The 13477-nt window shown below is 38.9% G+C and overlaps 1 long non-coding RNA gene across 1 annotated transcript; it reads right to left on the reverse strand.

Annotated features, from left to right (window-relative positions):
- Positions 1-4446: 4446 nt before the first annotated feature.
- Positions 4447-6501, reverse strand: LOC140849053 (uncharacterized). Its single transcript, XR_012130528.1, has 3 exons — positions 6436-6501; positions 4688-4766; positions 4447-4582 (listed from the first exon to the last, which is right to left on the reverse strand). It is a non-coding gene; the product is annotated as an uncharacterized lncRNA (long non-coding RNA).
- Positions 6502-13477: the final 6976 nt, after the last annotated feature.

Genomic DNA, 13477 nt, shown 5'->3' on the forward strand with positions numbered 1-13477 from the left:
AACCGGCCAATTGCTAAATTAAGTTGTCCATTTACTTTGTCCTGTGTGAACCTGATGCAAAAAGAAAAGCATAAAAGCAGGAAAACCTAAGTTTTACTTGATATTCACATTTTCATTTCTCTTTTTCAGTGGCTCAGTGGGCTTTCACCTACTTTAATGCATCCACACTCTTGGAGTAGTGGGAATAGAATATTAAATTCAAAAGCCAGCTTGATTTATATAATACCTCCTGTCCCATTTTCTCTGGGGGTGGAGCCACTGAGGTTCAGGTTAATCTTCTGCACTCTGTGCTGTTGATGGACAGGCTGCCAGAACTACACTGATGGAGCTGGAATGCCAGGAACCAATGGATGCTTCTCTTTCTTCAACTGGACCATTGACTGCGAGGCGTGCAAAGGAGCACATCATTAACCACAGACTTCCTGGGAATACTGTAGATGAAATGAACTCTCCCATGAAACTCACTTTGGGAAACATTCAAAGCTGAACTCCCTTATATTTAACAAAAGCCAAAAATGATTGTAAGAAATATTAGTTTGTAAAAGGAAAAAAGGAACCAAACAGTACTTCACTCACATTTATGTTGATTTTCTCCCCTCTTGACCACACTGGTTTGCCTTCAAAAATCTGAATTACCTGCTTATTGTTAGTTATCTTGATATTTCATAATATGGTTAGATTTGCATATGCTGTTATTGCAATTACAGTGGACTATGAACTCAGTTTCCGAGTAGATTTGTGTTTAAATGTATGTGTTATCAAAAAGAGGAAATGTTTTTTAATTAACAGTCTTATAATCAAACATGAAGTTGAATTCTTGGCAAGACAAATACTTATATCTGACATAAAATGAGAGCATAAATGATGATTATTATTAAATGTTCCCAAGAACATTTAATGTATTATTAATTAATGTGTAAAATTAAAGAAGAAAAAGAACACAGACAAATTTTACATCCTTATTGCCACTGTGAAGTTTTAAGTTGTTTTACATTGTCTTCATGCTTACAAATTAATCAGGGAGTACTTCTAGACTCAACTTCATGGATGAGGATACTACGAATCAGAGAAGCTGAGTAACTTCTGTATGAAGCACAGCATGATTGGAGCAGAGGTCTATCTGCAAAGCCTGTGATATTTCTCACAGATTTCTACCACTAATATCATGCTTTCACATGCTATCCTAGTTTTGGACCATGCCTGGCTTTCAGCACAGATAGTATGTGTTAAAGAGTGAAGCATCTTTTGACATTTGTGAAATTTAATTATATTTCAAAACAAACATTCATTATACAACACGAATCTTCATCATAGAAATAATGATGAATGGCTAGATATTTTAATAATTATAAAGTAAATAAATAGCTTAATACAATGGACACTTTATATAGGACTCTTGAAACTCCATCTCCTCATGAAAGCTCTCTTTCCAGCCCTGGGAAACAAAAGAACCATTTGCTCTAGTTCAAAATATTGTAATATTCACATACTCTGCCAAACAGTTGCACTTCACCCTTGATTCTACATGTAATTCCATATCTGTATGTCACTGGCCCTTTCTCAGGCAACTCTCCTATAGCAAGCCTATAACCTGAGCCTATAGCCCAGATTGGCATCATAAAGTTCAGGTACTTAGCTCAGAGTATTGTAGCATTCATCCAGAGTCCTAACATACTTAACTATCTGGCTTCTTAGAACACAGCAAATTAGAAGCCACACATTCGAAGGAGTATAGCTCAACACATTTGAGAAATCACAAAAAGTTAGGGCTAGTTACAGGGAAGGTGATGAGAAAAATCTCTATAGGGAAGATGGAAAAACTGAATAAAGAAAACCAAAAACAAGAAACAAATGAAAAATCTTGGGTGATGTATGGATGGAATATTGCCTGAGATAAGGTAATATTAGCACCTGACAAATCAGCCTCCACATTTTAGTGACCTCGGTTAATACAGCAGACATTTTTTTCTGGCTTATTAAACAGTCCAAGCACATGTTCCTAGTCCATTGGAGATTATTCTTCACATGGGATTCAGGCTTCATCCGTCTCGCAGCTCCACCAACCACAACATCATCCACGTGCAGCTGGCGAGGCCCAAAGAGTCAGTGGAAAGTCAGACCACATCACATCTGCTCACATCCCACTGTGAGACCAAGATCTACCCACATCTCTGTACAAGGGAGTCTGGGAAATGTAGTCGCTGGCTGGCCAACTGTTCCTAGTGATCACTCCACACTGTGGGATGGGGAGCAGTAGTATTGGTAAATATGCATTTAGCTTACAGTCTTTATTAATCCCCAAAGATATCACTTTATTGTTCAATGATTAATACACATAACTATTGCATTTCCTACACTGTTGGCTGGCTCACACAACATACATTCCTTCTTTCCTGCTCCCTTACTTTCCTCTTCTCTCTAGTTCAAAAGTTACAGTTTTTCTAGAGTCGCCAGTGGTTATGAATGGCCACTGGACAAGATCCTGGCCAAAGAAATGTAAGCAAAAGTCACTAGAAGCACCTGGATTAGATTTGCTATTGAAATGAAATTCAGAGATAGCTAGCTCTGCCACTATTTCTTGCCTCTTCCTCCTACTTTCAACGCCACAGTTTTTTCACTGTGGCAGCCACCTTGTGAAACGCCAAGAGAATTGTAATGATGGTAACCTAGAGCCTGAAGACATAAAGTCACTGGAACAGCACCAGCCTCCAGTTCCTAACCTCCCCGTGATGGAAGGATAAAATCTTTAGGGTGCTGTCAGTTGGCTTTTCTGTTTCTTAAAGCCAACTGTACACCTAAAAGATACACATTTTGTTCATTTAAGACAGAAGAAAAAATAGATAACAATAATAGTTCCATTCAAAACAGTTAAACTGTTAAAATGTATTAATGCTCAAATGGTAAATTTTAAATCATGTAGAAAATATACATATGTAAAACAGCAAATTTGCCACAATACTGGCCTCTTAAAAATGTCATTTCACTTCCCATTACATTTACATATATAATTGCATCTATGAATAATATACATATACTCAACATGAAGAAATAGTATTTTCAATGTATTTATCAAGACTCAGTCTGTATACAAAGCCAAAACCTTCCATCTTCTAGGAAAGATGCAAAATAACAAAGGAATAATAATATAGCACATTTTTCTCTCACCTTTGGATAATATAAACTTTCCTGGAATTTAGTGTGGCTTCCTTGAAAAGAAGAAGTTTTAATGTAGTTTATAATTTGTTTGAGGTGGAAATGTGTGCATTTGGTTTCTTGGTGGCAATAAATTAACTCCCGATTTAAGCAGTTTTCACATAGGTGTCACTTTTCTCTGCAAAACTCTAGAGACTTTGATTATTGAACCAACGACCTCCATTTCCAGCTATAAGGAACTGGAAAAGGCTTTGTGACTTTAGCCTTGTGGTCTTAAGGGTCATGAAAATAGGATAATAGCCAATGATCTTATAACTAGTAATTGCATCCCAGGTGCACAAAGTTCTAGGATGGTCCAGAACCCACATCAGTGAGCATTCACCTGTTCAACACTGTTCCAAGCCCTAGAGAAACAGCAGTGTATAAGGTAATAGGGTCTCTGCTCTCATGGAGGTGGAATCATGCATGGTTGGAGACAGACACCAAGCATGTTCAAATATAAATAATTTCAGATAGTGAACAAATGCTGTGTAGAAAATAAAGCAAGATAATGATGGAGAGTAGGTGATTTTTGTGGCAATGGCTACTGCAGCTGGAATTATCAGAGAATGTGTTTCTGTCGATGTGATGTGCTGAGACTTGAATAGAGAAAAGAATGTAGCAATGTGAAGATTTGGGGAAAGCATACTTCAGCCAGAGGAAACAGAAAATATAAAATCCCTAAGACTGGGATAAGTTTGGCATATTCCAAGGTCAGAGGAGGCCAGTGTTTTAGTCAGCGATTGCTATGATAACATTGTATGGGTTAAGGTGATACTTAAACTTAGCATATCTCCTATTGGTCTTGCTTACAGTTCAGCAGGTCAGTTAGAGGTACTTTAATTCAGACTTGTGGGTGAGCTGGGCCTGTTGTCAGAATTCAGGTCAGGTTCAGGTTTCCCCCTTAAGTTCCTCTGGAGCCCAGGCCTAGGGGACTAAGGCTACCTGTTGCATTGTTCTCTTGGTGGGTCACAGGACTCAGAAAGGGCAGCTTAAACCTTGCAGGCATCACTAACAAAAAAGTAAATAAAATCACATGACCACATCCAAATCCAATGGATGAGGATGCCTCTTCGCTTACTTTTGTCCATTGCAAGTCATGTGACGGAATAAGTGAGCTATGACTTTAAAAAATACTCCAATGTACTGCAGCTAGTATGGACAAAATGTAGTCAATAAATGGAAACTTCATAGTTTTGTGAGAAAATGAGCAAAAGACAGAGTTCTGTGAACATGATAATCATTTTGAACTTTATTTTAATTACAATGCAAAACAGGGAGCTTTTAAGTAGGAAACTGATTAAATCTGTCAGCTAGTTTTCAGATCAGCAGGCTTGGTGTCAGCTGGCAGACTCTTACAAGCCCAGACGCGGGCTAAGAGGCTTCTGCCCTAGAATAGGTGAGAGAAATTTGACTTCAATTAGCACAACTCTGGAGCAGGTAGAAAATGGTCAGCGCCCAGGTGTATTTTGGAGGTAGAACCAAGGAAACTTACCTGATAGTCTGTTTTATGAGAAAAGGAGAAAATTAAACATGGCATCTAGGTTTTGCTCGAGCCAGAGGGTGGAGTGAAGCTGGGGAAGATGAGATGAAGCAGTTTAGGACTCATCTGGAGGGGGATTTTGGTGTTCAGAAATCTGTTTGGACATACTAAGTTAGAACAATTAGGCACACAAATGAGATGTTAGGCAGCAGTGAAGTTAGTGAGTCAGGTATTTGGGTAGAGAACATTGCTGGATAGATCTCTTTGGAAGGCTTCAGCAGGTTGAAAGTACTAAATGCTCTGGATCTCAATGAGGGGAATTGGGAAGAAAACATAGCTATTGTAGAAAGCTACGGACAGAACCCCTACCATATGTCAAAATTTAACTGTCTCACAGAGAAGTAGCTGGCAAAAGAGATTCAGGAGGAGTGGATGATGAGCTGGGAGGAAAGTATAGGAGAATGTGGTGTGAGAAAAGGTAAGAGAAAAATGTGTCAGAAAAGGGAAAGTAGCCTAGTATGTCAAATGCTAGTGACTATTCAAATGCAGTGAACCAACCCTGGCTTTGGCAGGAGGTGAGCTCCTGTAAAGCCATTTTACTGGAGTGGTTGGGAGAAGGGCTGAAGTATTAGTTGGTAATTGTATGTTGATAGGAATAATCCAGCGTAGAGGAGTATATAATGAGATAGAAGCATAACCCTTGCATTGAGGAAAGGGATTGGGAACTAGAGCATAAGAGAACGGGCTGGCTTTGGCTAGGGGCAGGAATAGGTGCTTCCTCAAAAGGGAGGGAAGGTGGAGTCTGGAACCACATGTTAAGCTGGTGGATCTAGGGGTAGGGAAGTAAGTTGTGGTGGCCTTTTACTTCCATAAGCCAGCACCTACCAGGGGATTCTATGGAATGCCCCAGCAAGGCAGGCAGTCAGGCACATTGCCAGAAGAGCATACTAATCATCTTTGCCTGGGACTCGCACTGTCCCACCCAACCCAGATAGGTTGCCTGTATGCTGGCCCAGCACGAAAGACTGGTAAAAAGAATGCAGCAGGGATGGATTCCCAGGGCTCAGCTCTTGCAAAGCAGCATCATGACAGATTGTAGAAGTCTCGTCCAACTGCTCAACTAGAGGGAGGGCAATTACAATTAGTTTTGAAGCCTGGTGGCTGCTTGGCAAACTTCAACTTAATTTGTCCCCTACAATCCAATCCTGAGGTTGTGTTCTTTTACTTTCTCAGCAACGGGTAGAAATAGATTCAGAAAGATCTTTTCCATTAGCATGTAAACATCAGAAAGTGGATGCGCACCAATCTGTGCCTTCAAGACTGAGGCGCTCATTCCCCTAACTGTCAGGAGCACAGGCTGCTGACATGCACATAACCTTCTTCTCTGAGAGTTTCAGTATGGACAAGAGAGCTGTCTTACCTGACATTTTACCTCTTCCTGGGGGTGACCCAAATTCAAAGCAGGTATGCAAAGACCCTGCCCCTTGCCCTGAATACAGACATTACTGGAACAGAGCTTCTCCAAGTTAAACACTACGACACTTTGGGAAGCATAATTCTTTGTTGAGAGGGGTTGTCCTGTCTGCTGGGAGTATTTAGCAGCAACCCTGACCCCCAACCCACTGGATACCAACAGCCTGTATTCCCTGAAAAAGTCAGCCAGAATGATTCTTTTTAAACACGTGAGCCCAAACCACTTTGCCGTCCTAAGTGCCCCTCTGTCTGCCCATCCCATTCAGAATGACAGCTCAAGTCCTTACCATTCTTTCTCATATCTGATACGGACTTGTTACCGGCTTTGCTTCCAGACTGTCAGTCTGAATCCTTGACTTTTGCTTCTAAACTGACTCACTGCACTGCTTACTGCCCCAGCCCCAGGGTGCTGCTGATGCGCCCTGATGCTGCGTCTCCTATGACTCAGTTCTTTTCTCTTTTGGAGCCACCCTCTTTATGTATTTCTAACTTTTCCAACTTCACCAAGATTGTTTTTAGTCTCTGTGGTTTTGGGATGGGGTGGGGGGTGCAACCAGCCCCAATTCTAACAATGCTCCTGACTTTGTCTCAACATTCTGCTGCCAAAGTTACTGCTTTGCTTCTTACTTAGAGAAAACTGGTTATACTTGGGTGAGGAAGATCTGTATTCTCAGGGACAAGTAACCAAACCAAAGGGTGGTTTTCTAATGGATGGCCAATCACATCTTCCCACAGACCCACACAACCCCGGGGAGAATGCCTCATGGATCTCCATCACATCTGCCAGTTTGGGAGGGGTTTGTTACATTTGTAAAGCATTTTGGGTTCTGAAGAGTTGGAAATTACTGTCTTCATCTTCCAGCCCTCCACAAATTTATTCTCCAGCACTTGACTTAATTGTCCTGCCCAATCACGTGTGCTCCCTGGGATTGTCTTTGTCAATTACCAAATCAGTTAATTTGCATTTATGTGATAATTTGCAGAGCGAGTTAGGGAACCTCATAGCTTAATTATGATTGTATTTGGCCCCTCTACAGAAGCTCATAAGCTTCTTTAATTAAATATTTTCAATAACATACACAAGGCAAGTTTGGATATATTTTAATACCTTCAAGTACTCACAGGTCCTGAAGAACTGAGCAAAGCCACTGTTTTTAAACTGCAAAAGCGTTCCCATTTTGCACATCAGTCCTGTTCCCACCCATCCCACCAGCATTTGTTTCTATCTTCTATATAAACTATACACTAAACATTTTCATTCTGTAAACAAAATTTTAAAGCTCCAATAAATGTTTCAGTGTAACCTGACTCCAGTGTAGCAGTGGGCTTTCAGATTTAGCAACACTATGAAATAACTACAGAGTAATTCTGATGAACTAACCAGATTGTTCAAAAGAGATACTATGCACATTTTCTCTGGGAAATGGGTGCTTCTAGTTTCATGAAAACAGTTTTCTACGGTGTAAAGGATTTTGGTTTATTTCCTCCTATCTTTTCTCTGGAGTTTATATTATGAAAAACAAGGACAAGTCACTTCAGAGGGTTTTGGTGTAAAGAAGAATTAGTATATTAGGAAAGATTAACTTTTATGGGTTCTGTGTCTGTTAATACTATTTAGGTTAGTAAGCAGTGTGGATCACAGAAAAAGAACATCTCTCTTTTTCCCCTGGCCTCATTCCTACCTCCTAAATACATACAAAATCACAAACCTTTCTTTATTTGAAGTAGTTCTACTTATCTTTCAAGGCACGGTTCTAATAATTTCTTCATGTTGAAGGAGTCAGTAACCTTCCCCCATCCCTCTGCTGCCCAACCACTTATTTTTCTGTTCACATTGTATTTCCTCTGTATTACTACTTTTCATTTTTTGTTGGTTGTTTACATACATTTCTTCTGGATTCTGAGATTCTCAAAGGCAAAGACCATGTCTTTTCTTTTTATATTAAGTATGTTATATTCAGTATACAATAAGGGAACAAATGGTGATACATGGAATAAATAAGGTAGATTTTGTTGCCTAATGAAGAAGAAAAGAAGCAGAACTGACAAAAGAGAAAACAGATGTCAGGGCCCCAGAGACCTCACTCACTCAGCTTATCAAAAATTCAGTTGGAAAACCCACCAGGATGGAGACTCACCATCCAATAGCGAATCACAGCCAACCTCGAGCTGAGCCCAGCCCCTACCACTGGAGATGGAAGGCATGGAAAATGGGAACTCATTTCCATATAGTTAAGCCATCAGATAAAATGTTTTCAGAGCTCCCATTTGTAGGCCAGCAGCAAGATTTCCTCCCAACGGCATTGCCATTTTTCCCATAGAACATTAGAAAGATGCCAGGTCCTAGCAGGTTTTGAAACTAACATTCTTGGGGATCCAGTTGTTCTCAGACTCCTGGCTTGTTTCCTATCAGTTAAGAATCGGCCTAAGAATCCTATCAGGCTGAGAATCTGGAAGGTATGGTTCTCTTGCTCAGGGAAGACCAGCAACACTTCCCTGGCTTTAATTATCTGGTACCCCAATACTTTCCCCCAAAGTATTTATGGTTTTCAGCTCTTGAGGAGAATTTGGACCAGCTCATATACTGCTTATTAACTTACTCATAGAACATTACTGTTAGGACAAACTTAGAAATGTAACCCTTTAGCATTCGAAGTCACTTTAGAGATGATGCTTTCAATCACTTTCTTTCTGAAAACAAGAAAATTGATGCCGATATAAGTTAGGAGCTTACCTAAGGACCCTTTGCTAAAAACTATTTTGGAAATCATTATGCTGCCTGATGCATTTTGAAGAAAAAAAATATGTAATATCTGAATAAATATCTTGAGGTAAAAGATTGAACTAATTTCATTTTGTAATGTCAGTCTTATTCTGAACAGGACATTAAATATTAATAACTAATTTAAATAGTTAATAATAATCCTCAGTATAAAATGTGCCCCCTAAATATTATCTTTCACTTGAAACATATTTTACATTTAAATGTGTTTTTATTTATTTTTAAATTATATTCTAAATAGGAAGTTAGGAGTATTAATGCTAAGCCTCATAAAAACAGTTAAGATTTACCCATAAGGTGAAATTCCCTTCCAGAATTATCAAAATCTGAAATTTACAATTCTTAAGAGATGAGTGTAGTTAGAACAGGCATTGGCTCTATAATGTGATTTTATCAGCTGAAAGGACAGTATGAGTTGGTCCTACCATTTCCCACATAGCTCCTAAATTCAGATTTCTGTCCATTTAATCCATTCCCTTGATTCACATAAAAAGGAAAGGGATCCCTGAGTCCAGAATTCTGCCTTGTCTCCTCTTCCTCTTCTCACCCACAGACCCATCTGTGCATTCCTCTTCCTAACGTCCTTTCATTTGTCTGTCTTCCTGTTGATTCTGAACTCCTAGAGGGCAAGAACCAAGAGCCATGCTTGGCACATTGGAAAGAATGTGCCATCAATCATCAGAGGAATAAAGGTGAGCAGTGGTAGAGAAATTGTAATACAGGTCTTCTGGGTGATAGACAGTATGCAGCTGCTGAAAAGAGCATTTCCAAAGAGAAGGATGAGGGCATCCCTTACCAAAACCAGTGCATAGCAGATACAAGTTTAAAGAAATAATAACAAGGATAGATTCAGAGGGTGGTGATGACCTGGTGGGGCAACCCTGGGCTGTAGCCCAACCTGACAGTAACAGAACACCGCATATGGCATTTGTGGGTGTGTGCATCTATGCGAGCATGTTGCATTTTTCATTTACAATACCTATTTAGTAAACTGTATGCATTGTTGCCCTTTTCTTTGTCTTTACAGAGTCTGAAGTTAAAGAAACCCCTCCCTCTATCACTGGAATGGCACGTAGGGGATTCAGGTGAACCTCGAACCATAGCCTCACCCAGAGGTCTGGGGTCAGAACAGACAGGACAACAAGGTGAGTCCCTGCAGATACAGTCTAAACGCCGCTATTCTTGGTTGGGTGAGCTGCGCACTACACGAGACTACCATGATCCACCCCAAATCAGGTCTCAGGAGATGAAAAACGTGAAAAGGAAAAACTATCTATTAATGAGCACTAAGTATTATTTTTCCCTTTCCAGTCTCTCAGTAGAGAGCCCAAGACATCTGATATTCTATTAGAAAGGAAAATCTCTGAGTAACATTGACCATAATTTCATACCTCCACATTCCTATTGACAGAAACATGAGAAGTAAGTGATTGAATATTTCAATCCAACGTCCTCCTTTTTTATCCCAAGAATGACTCAAAACCACCATTAGTGTGGCTGGTACTGACCAGAGACAATGACAATCCTATAATGTTACTATTCAATGGGATGTTAAGTATTCTAGACTTCAAGCAACAAAAACTGCTATTGTTCACTTTCCTCTTTTTCTCTCACTTGAATTTGCTACTCAAAGCATTTTTTTTTGGTTGTTTATAAAATTGCTCTGTCCTCACTGAAGAGTAGAATTAGAGATTTTGTAACAGGAAAGTATCCTATAAACATTTACAGTGGACAATTGTTATCTTTTGTTTGAGAACGGCTTGGTTGTTTTCAGGGAATACAGACTTCAAAAATTAATTGAGCTTAAATCTTTTTGCAACCTGAATACACATAGAAAATGAATCTCCTTCAGTTCTTTCCCCCCTTCATACTTCCTCCCTGCCTTTCTATCCAGAAATTTCCTTTTGGCTCATTCAAAGATCGTTATCAGCAGAGATATATGTGTAGAGCCTAGATTTCTTGACTGTGTCCACTCTCCTGTGCTGCCCCAAGGCTCTCCAGTCAAAGGTCTGTTCAGCTAATTGTAAAATTCTTAAGGGGGAAAAATAAGAAAGTATGATTTGGGGGACCTAAAGTAAGAATTTGATTTAGTATTATTTTGTATACAAATCATTTTATTTTGTCTCAATTATAATGCATTTGTTCACCTGCATCTGCTTTTGAAGGCTGTTGGTCCTTTTACCTACCTTAAATATATATTGATGTCCATATTGTTTTCTTCATTCTATGGCCTCCCAGTTAGGTGGGCCTGTCTCTGAAGAAAGCATCATAAATTTGCTGTCTCACTTTGAAACCTTTCTCCTTTATTATCATCAGTGCCAAATTATAACCACTAACTATACCTACTCAGACTCCAATCATATTACATAAGTTTCTAAATTATTGCACATCTCTCATGAAATATTACTACTGTAGTAATGTTCATCTTTTCAACTCTCTTAGCCGTGGTGAAAGGGAATGGAATCCGAAAGAGCGTCTGATGTGTTAATCATTAATAAATTTGAAAAACATGTGTTTGATCAAGGCCATCTTTCCCCTTTGTGTAATTCTTGCTTCTTTTTAACATCAGCAAGTTCCTCTGAAAGTCAAGACTGTCTCTCTGAAAGCTCTAAATAACCAGTGTTGACTTCCAAACAGGCACTGGCCAATACTTTGTTATTTATAGTAAATCCCTGGCTGGCATTTGTGTTCATAATCAATCTTTGTTTGTTGCTTAAACTATTCAGAGTTCCTCTGATATATATGATTTCGCTGAGTAGAAGATACTGCATGCAAATAAGTACACTTCAGTTACAGAAAGCAGCTGTCAGAACACATTTATATTCTAGCAGCAGAGAAGAAATTAATCTCACAGTGGCTTCAATTCAAACTGGTATGATATTCTAGTAATAAATTCCCTGCCCAGATGGAATCATTTTCTTTATCATAAATATTTTAAAACACTTGATCTGTACTAAAGTTGTATGGGGCTGAAACTGATTTTAAATATTTTAAATATTACATTAAGCCCCAAATACAAAAAACATTTTGGTTGTATAGAATGCATTAAGAAAATACTTTCAAATTTTATAGAAGTTTCTCCTCTCATGTACATAATTTAGCCAAAAAGGAACACTTATCAAATGCTAATGTTGTCTGACTTGAAATACCAAAAGAAAACACACCTTTGTAGTCTGTATTGATCTTATTTCTAGTATGTTTTAATGAAAATGGTCATTCCTTCAATATTTAAATAAATTCTGAGAGTAACTATTACTTTTTTCCCTTCACTTGCAGGCTGAGTAGAATTATATTGTCAATTGGCCTATTGGTGTGCCTTTTAAAACATCAGTCTCTTCATTAAGTTAAAATAAACGTTTCTGTAGAAAGGAAAATCTGCCACATACAGAGACATTTCATCTCCCACTTAAATGATCTCAGTATGCTCAGGATTGTGACCTTAAGGAGAGCAGACATTGGTCTCATCAAACTAACGGGTAGAAGCCAATTGCAGAGTTGAAGTTAATCAGTCAGGAATTGCCAGCCTGCGGGAGGTAAAATTTAGGACCCATTGGCTGACATCAACTATCAAGATGGTCTGTAGAGAAGGATGCTGTCTTCAAGATTGCCAAAATCCAAGTCCCATGTGCTTTTACAGATTAACATCAGCCCTGAAATTATATCTGGAAATAAACTGGAGAGAAGCCTGGTGTAGTCAGTGTAAGTATTACATAACCAAGCAGGCAATCCAGAAATCAATGAAGCTTTTAGGTACTAGCAGATATTTTAAACTATCTGGAAAAATAATCAATCTCATGCATAAACCAAAGGAATTAAATGTTCTAAAGACACTGATAAACAAATATGTCCCTGGTTGATCATCTCTGGACTAATTCCTTCTCTGGTATTGGTCCTTACACCTTGAAAGACCAGGAAGGCTTTGACTTGAACAATGGGGAGGCATGGGCGCATTCCTTCGAGCATCACAGGGCATGAGTGCATTCTCAAGTAGGTGCTATGACTGATCTCGCGAGAACAAAATGGTGGTTTCAGCAAGATAAAAATGCTCACACGATCATCACATTTTCAGATAGTCCTTGAACTTAAGATCACTGAGGTCAACAAAAAAAGTGGTATGCAAGAAAAGAGATTTTATCCTAAAAAAAGAAAGTCAAATGTATTTTAAAAATTTAGAGTAGAATTGAAAATGGAAGCCAGGATTATGGCTACTTTCGTGTCTAAATGAAACTGTTTTCTCCATCACCTTCGAAATTAATTCAAACTATGAGTCAGGGGCAACCAAGACAGACTGTTTTTTTGTGTTTTTTTTTGTCTGAATTGACTAGCTGCTTATTTCTTGAAATTGATGGCAATTTTATGGCTACCTAGTCATACTTTAAGTCACACTGCAGCAGAAATCACAGGCAAGAGAGAGAAAAATGAGAAGGAACGATTTCTCTCTCATTTCATGTCAATCTATCTTTCATCAATGGAGATCATTTATCCTAGTGTAAATATTTCCAGAAAGTCACAGGGGATTCTGCCACTCTTCCAGTAGACTCCTTCTG

Source organism: Manis javanica, chromosome 1, assembly GCF_040802235.1.
Source record: "Manis javanica isolate MJ-LG chromosome 1, MJ_LKY, whole genome shotgun sequence".
In the NCBI taxonomy this organism is placed as follows: domain Eukaryota; kingdom Metazoa; phylum Chordata; class Mammalia; order Pholidota; family Manidae; genus Manis; species Manis javanica.